This window comes from Oncorhynchus gorbuscha, linkage group LG12 (genome assembly GCF_021184085.1).
Source record: "Oncorhynchus gorbuscha isolate QuinsamMale2020 ecotype Even-year linkage group LG12, OgorEven_v1.0, whole genome shotgun sequence".
Taxonomy (NCBI): domain Eukaryota; kingdom Metazoa; phylum Chordata; class Actinopteri; order Salmoniformes; family Salmonidae; genus Oncorhynchus; species Oncorhynchus gorbuscha.
This window is the reverse complement of record NC_060184.1, coordinates 32,832,768-32,840,326: the sequence shown is the minus strand read 5'-3', so window position 1 is coordinate 32,840,326 and position 7,559 is coordinate 32,832,768. Positions and strand designations below refer to the sequence as shown.

At 46.3% G+C, this 7,559-nt stretch overlaps 1 protein-coding gene across 25 annotated transcripts in view; it reads right to left on the bottom strand.

The window, feature by feature from the left end:
• The window catches only part of LOC123990888 (neurexin-3b-like), a 572,598-nt gene that overhangs the window by 50,412 nt on the left and 514,627 nt on the right, over window positions 1–7,559 (bottom strand). The gene's annotated exons all lie outside the window — the stretch shown is intronic.

Genomic DNA, 7,559 nt, shown 5'->3' with positions numbered 1-7,559 from the left:
GGAACACTATTAATTTCATTCCAGCCATTACAATGAGCCCATCCTCCTATAGCTCCTCCCACCAGCCTCCACTGACAGAAATAGGCCTAAACTACACATTACCCGGGTGGGTCCATGTGTGACATTGGGATCAACATTTAAAAATGGTTTGAAACAAAACAAAGAAAAGATTATTATGCAGTTCCACATGTGTACTTAGAGAAATATATGCAAATGAGCTCATAGCTCCACTTACAATAACAGGACTATACATCCTTTAAGCAGGGTTGATTTATACATTAGCAAGTCAAATTCAAGCCATTTCAGGGACTTATTCAAGCACTTCTTTTAAATATCCAAGAATCTGTGTATTAAGTAGCCTGGCAGTTAAGGGCATTGGGCCAGTAACCAAAAGGTTGCTGGTTCAAATCCCAGAGCTGACTATGAGAAAAATCTGTCGATGTGTACTTGACCCTAATTGTGCCTGTAAGTCGCTCTGGATAAGAGCTCTGCTTAAATGACTCAAATTGAATAATTTAGATGTATGTACATATAGCCCTTAATATTGAACCGCCCCCCCACTACCACTTTAAGAATAATGCATTTTTTTAGGCCATGCAAGGCTTGATTTCAAATTATTATTGTATTCTAAAACAATGTGTGTGAGAATAATGTGGACTTGACCGAATAAATAAATTGGATGCATGCATGACGATTTTTCTGCAGCCTATGTGGACAACACAGGCACATATAATAAATCCATGAAGAGCAGTAGCCTTAATCTCACCATCTCGGTTTTTATAATATAACATACACTGCTCAAAAAAATAAAGGGAACACATAAACAACACAATGTAACTCCAAGTCAATCACACTTCTGTGAAATCAAACTGTCCACTTAGGAAGCAACACTGATTGACAATACATTTCACATGCTGTTGTGCAATGGAATAGACAACAGGTGGAAATTATAGGCAATTAGCAAGACACCCCCAATAAAGGAGTGGTTCTGCAGGTGATAACCACAGACCACTTCTCAGTTCCTATGCTTCCTGGCTGATGTTTTGGTCACTTTTGAATGCTGGCGGTGCTTTCACTCTGGTGGTAGCATGAGACGGAATCTACAACCCACACAAGTTGCTCAGGTAGTGCAGCTCATCCAGGACGGCACATCAATGCGAGCTGTGGCAAGAAGGTTTGCTGTGTCTGTCAGCGTAGTGTCCAGAGCATGGAGGCGCTACCAGGAGACAGGCCAGTACATCAGGAGACGAGGAGGAGGCCGTAGGAGGGCAACAACCCAGCAGTAGGACCTCCGCCTTTGTGCAAGGAGGAGCAGGAGGAGCACTGCCAGAGCCCTGCAAAATGATCTCCAGCAGGCCACAAATGTGCATGTGTCTGCTCAAACGGTCAGAAACAGACTCCATGAGGGTGGTATGAGGGCCCAACGTTCACAGGTGGGGGTTGTGCTTACAGCCCAACACCGTGCAGGACGCTTAGCATTTGCCAGAGAACACCAAGATCGGCAAATTCACCACTGGCGCCCTGTGCTCTTCACAGATGAAAGCAGGTTCACACTGAGCACATGTGACAGACGTGACAGAGTCTGGAGACGCCGTGGAGAATGTTCTGCTGCCTGCAACATCCTCCAGCATGACCGGTTTGGTGGTGGGTCAGTCATGGTGTGGGGTGGCATTTCTTTGGAGGGCCACCAGAGGTAGCCCGACTGCCATTAGGTACCGAGATGAGATCCTCAGACCCCTTGTGAGACCATATGCTGGTGCGGTTGGCCCTGGGTTCCTCCTAATGCAAGACAATGCTAGACCTCATGTGGCATGTGTGTCAGCAGTTCCTGCAAGAGGAAGGCATTGATGCTATGGACTGGCCCGCCCATTCCCCAGACCTGAATCCATGTCTCGCTCCATCCACCAACGCCACGTTGCACCACAGATTGACCAGGAGTTGAGTTTAGTCCAGGTCTGGGAGGAGATCCCTCAGGAGACCATCCACCACCTCATCAGGAGCATGCCCAGGCGTTGTAGGGAGGTCATACAGGCACGTGGAGGCCACACACACTACTGGGCCTCATTTTGACTTGTTTTAAGGACATTACATCAAAGTTGGATCAGCCTGTAGTGTGGTTTTCCACTTTAATTTTGTGTGTGACTCCAAATCCAGACCTCCATGGGTTGATAAATTTGATTTCCATTGATCATTTTTGTGTGATTTTGTTGTCAGCACATTCAACTATGTAAAGAAAAAAGTATTTAATAAGAATATTTCATTCATTCAGATCTAGGATGTGTTATTTTAGTGTTCCCTTTATTTTTTTGAGCAGTGTATATTATCTTTTGAAAAATATATTTTTCAGAAAAGTAGTGTACTGGGCCTTATCTAGTATTAGCAGACAGATATAGACATCTGTAGCACCAGCAAACGTTTATTTTTCCAGCATCTCCACTTGTATAGTTAAGGACAGTATCTTGCCGGATTAAATAGTTGGAATTGTAAGAGATGTTGACCTGTCCCTTCCTCTGTGATTGTCATTCTAATGGAATTCAGAAAGAACAAAACCCTGTCCTCAAACATGTACATCACAAGGTGCAAAGTTATGGGCAAAGACAAAACATCCACCAAATTCAATATTTTTCTTGATCAAATAACATGAAAACAACCCCTTTCTGTGCAGTATTAATTTACCAACCTTACAAACCATTTAATGTAAATGTACATTACTGTATTGTACATAGGCTGGTCATTTAGGTTGACTTTCCATCACCATGAAGAAAAACAATGACCAATACAGTAATTGAGTACATTGAGACATCAAGTGGTTTGTGATGATGTGGCTTCATTGGTAGAGCATGGAGCTTGCAATGCAAGGATTGTGGGTTTGATTCCCACGAGTGACAAACATGAAAATGTATGTTTGGACAAGAGGCCACTAAAACGGAATGAATAGACCATTTCACTTTTCACATAGAAATAAGTTGAATTATGCAAAGTATTTCAAGAAACTAGAAGCCATATATTAAGCAATGATTTTTTAGATTCCCAAGTATTATCAGATGAACTGTTTTGTACAGATAATTATCAGACTCAAGTTACAAATGCTGGTAAACACTCAAATAGGTCTACATTTAGTTTTTTTTTTAAACAACACAAAATGAGTGCACTGGGCCTTTACTAGTCCTGTATTAGCAGACTGATATAGACGTCTTCAGCGCTGGCGAAGCGCACATGGTTTTACTGCAACAGATTAGCTCCACAAAGCCTGTCAACTAAAGCACCGGGAAACAAACGAAAGTGGCCACATCTCTCACAAAAACGGATCAACAATGAAATCATGGAAAGTTATAAGGGAGCAGGGGAACTTAAGAATCGAGTACAATAATTACCAGGACTTTTCCAGCAACAAATTGTGGAATTTCAAGGTAGGACTATTCCAGTAGTTGAATTTTTATTAAAGCTCCAAATTCAAGTTCAAGTAGGCTACTTCAAAGCCCTTGTTTAAAATACCAGGTGTAACATGGAAACTGAAATGTATTTGCCAATGGTATTTTATTACCAGATCATATTGTGAAGAAGCCCACTAGGCCATGTCATTTGTTGTCAGTACATCAAGAATAATGAATATGAGCAGCGTTGGGTGTTGCCCAATAGTCTATCCTGCACAGTTATGCACAGTAGACTCGGTGTCCAATCCGAGGCACAAAGACATATGCAAACATCAACTCATGACCTCGATGCTTTCTGTGTTAAATCTAACGAGACCCTGCTGTAAAATCAACCAGACAACAACAGATTGTCGACATCAGCTCGCTAGGGATGTTAGATCCAACTTGGATCCAGGCACAGCCACCTTCACCGGCATAATGAATGAGACGTACAACATCTCTGGACATTCCTCGCAGACACCTTTTTCATTTTCAGCACTCGGGTGTCATGTTTTGTCTTATATTGTCTTGTCATTTTGCTTTCCCTTCTGTTCGTTTTCCCCCTGCTGGTCTTATTAGGTTCGTTCCCTTTTTTCTCTCTCCCTCCCTCTCTCTCTTCTCTCTATCGTTCCGTTCCTGCTCCCAGCTGTTCCTATTCCCCTACTCAATCATCTAGTCTTTTCACACCTGTTCCTTATCTTGCCCTCTGATTAGAGTCCCTATTTCTCCCCTTGTTTTCCGTTTCTGTCCTGTCGGATCCTTGTATATTGTTCGCCGTGCTGTGTCTTTGTCTCGCCCTGTCGTGTCTTGTTTCCCTCAGATGCTGCGTGTGAGCAGGTGTCTGAGTCTGCTACGGTCGGTGCCTTCCCGAGGCAACCTACAGTTAATGGTCGAGTCTCCAGTCTGTCCTCGTCACTACGAGTGGAATTAAGTTTTTTATGTTTTGTTTTCTGCTCTGATTGTCCAGGAGTATTGCCTATTTCCTTTACTGGAATAAAGACTCTGTTTTCGCCAAGTCGCTTTTGGGTCCTCATTCACCTGCATAACAGAAGGATCCGACCAAGAATGGACCCAGCGACTACAGATTCTCGTAACACTGCCGTCGAGATCCAAGGAGCCATGCTCGGCAGACACGAGCAGGAATTGTCTGCTGCTCGTCATGCCGTTGAGAACCTGGCCGCTCAGGTTTCCGACCTCTCTGGACAGTTCCAGAGTCTTCGTCTCGTGCCACCTGCTACTTCCTGGTCTGCCGAGCCTCCGGATCCTAGGATTAATAACCCACCTTGTTACTCCGGGCAGCCCACGGAGTGCAGCTCCTTTCTCACCCAGTGTGATATTGTGTTCTCTCTCCAACCCAACACATACTCTAGAGAGAGAGCTCGGGTTGCTTACGTCATATCACTCCTTACTGGCCGGGCTCGAGAGTGGGGCACAGCTATCTGGGAGGCAAGGGCTGATTGTTCTAACAATTACCTGAACTTTAAAGAGGAGATGATTCGGGTTTTTGATCGTTCAGTTTTTGGTAGGGAGGCTTCTAGGGCCCTGGCTTCCCTATGTCAAGGTGATCGATCCATAACGGATTACTCTATAGAGTTTCGCACTCTTGCTGCCTCTAGTGACTGGAACGAGCCGGTGCTGCTCGCTCGTTTTCTGGAGGGACTCCACGCAGAGGTTAAAGATGAGATTCTCTCCCGGGAGGTTCCTTCCAGTGTGGACTCTTTGATTGCACTCGCCATCCTCATAGAACGACGGGTAGATCTTCGTCACCAAGCTCGTGGAAGAGAGCTCGCGTTAACGGTGTTTCCCCTCTCCGCATCGCAACCACCTCCCTCCTCTGGCTCAGAGACTGAGCCCATGCAGCTGGGAGGTATTCGCATCTCGACTAAGGAGAGGGAACGGAGGATCACCAACCGCCTGTGCCTCTATTGCGGACTTGCTGGACATTTTGTCAATTCATGTCCAGTAAAAGCCAGAGCTCATCAGTAAGCGGAGGGCTACTGGTGAGCGCTACTACTCAGGTCTCTCCATCAAGATCCTGTACTACTATGTCGGTCCATCTACGCTGGACCGGTTCGGGTGCTACATGCAGTGCCTTGATAGACTCTGGGGCTGAGGGTTGTTTTATGGACGAAGCATGGGCTCGGAAACATGACATTCCTCTCAGACAGTTAGGAAGCCTACGCCCATGTTCGCCTTAGATGGTAGTCATCTCCCCAGTATCAGATATGAGACACTACCTTTAACCCTCACAGTATCTGGTAACCACAGTGAGACTATTTCCTTTTTGATTTTTCGTTCACCTTTTACACCTGTTGTTTTGGGTCATCCCTGGCTAGTATGTCATAATCCTTCTATTAATTGGTCTAGTAATTCTATCCTATCCTGGAACGTTTCTTGTCATGTGAAGTGTTTAATGTCTGCTATCCCTCCCGTTTCTTCTGTCCCCACTTCTCAGGAGGAACCTGGCGATTTGACAGGAGTACCGGAGGAATATCATGATCTGCGCACGGTCTTCAGTCGGTCCAGAGCCAACTCCCTTCCTCCTCACCGGTCGTATGATTGTAGTATTGATCTCCTTCCGGGGACCACTCCTCCTCGGGGTAGACTATACTCTCTGTCGGCTCCCGAACGTAAGGCTCTCGAGGATTATTTGTCTGTGTCTCTTGACGCCGGCACCGTAGTGCCTTCTTCCTCCCCTGCCGGGGCGGGGGGTTTTTTTGTTAAGAAGAAGGACGGTACTCTGCGCCCCTGCGTGGATTATCGAGGGCTGAATGACATAACGGTTAAGAATCGTTATCCGCTTCCCCTTATGTCATCAGCCTTCGAGATTCTGCAGGGAGCCAGGTTCTTTACTAAGTTGGACCTTCGTAACGCTTACCATCTCGTGCGCATCAGAGAGGGGGACGAGTGGAAAACGGCGTTTAACACTCCGTTAGGGCATTTTGAGTACCGGGTTCTGCCGTTTGGTCTCGCTAATGCGCCAGCTGTTTTTCAGGCATTAGTTAATGATGTTCTGAGAGACATGCTGAACATCTTTGTTTTTGTCTACCTTGACGATATCCTGATTTTTTCACCGTCACTTGAGATTCATGTTCAGCACGTTCGACGTGTACTCCAGCGCCTTTTAGAGAATTGTCTCTACGTGAAGGCTGAGAAGTGCTCTTTTCATGTCTCCTCCGTCACTTTTCTCGGTTCTGTTATTTCCGCTGAAAGCATTCAGATGGATCCCGCTAAGGTCCAGGCTGTCAGTGATTGGCCCGTTCCAAGGTCACGTGTCGAGTTGCAGCGCTTTCTAGGTTTCGCTAATTTCTATCGGCGTTTCATTCGTAATTTCGGTCAAGTTGCTGCCCCTCTCACAGCTCTTACTTCTGTCAAGACGTGTTTTAAGTGGTCCAGTTCCGCCCAGGGAGCTTTTGATCTTCTCAAGAAACGTTTTACGTCCGCTCCTATCCTCGTTACTCCTGACGTCACTAAACAATTCATTGTCGAGGTTGACGCTTCAGAGGTAGGCGTGGGAGCCATTCTATCCCAGCGCTTCCAGTCTGACGATAAGGTTCATCCTTGCGCTTATTTTTCTCATCGCCTGTCGCCATCGGAACGCAACTATGATGTGGGTAACCGCGAACTGCTCGCCATCCGCTTAGCCCTAGGCGAATGGCGACAGTGGTTGGAGGGGGCGACCGTTCCTTTTGTCGTTTGGACAGACCATAAGAACCTTGAGTACATCCGTTCTGCCAAACGACTTAATGCACGTCAAGCTCGTTGGGCGTTGTTTTTCGCTCGTTTCGAGTTTGTGATTTCTTACCGTCCGGGTAGTAAGAACACCAAGCCTGATGCCTTATCCCGTCTCTTTAGTTCTTCTGTGGCTTCTACTGATCCCGAGGGGATTCTTCCTTATGGGCGTGTTGTCGGGTTGACAGTCTGGGGAATTGAAAGACAGGTTAAGCAAGCACTCACGCACACTGCGTCGCCGCGCGCTTTTGTCCTAGTAACCTTCTTTTCGTTCCTGTTTCTACTCGTCTGGCTGTTCTTCAGTGGGCTCACTCTGCCAAGTTAGCTGGTCATCCCGGCGTTCGAGGTACTCTTGCTTCTATTCGCCAGCGCTTTTGGTGGCCTACTCAGGAGCGTGACACGCGCCGTTTCGTG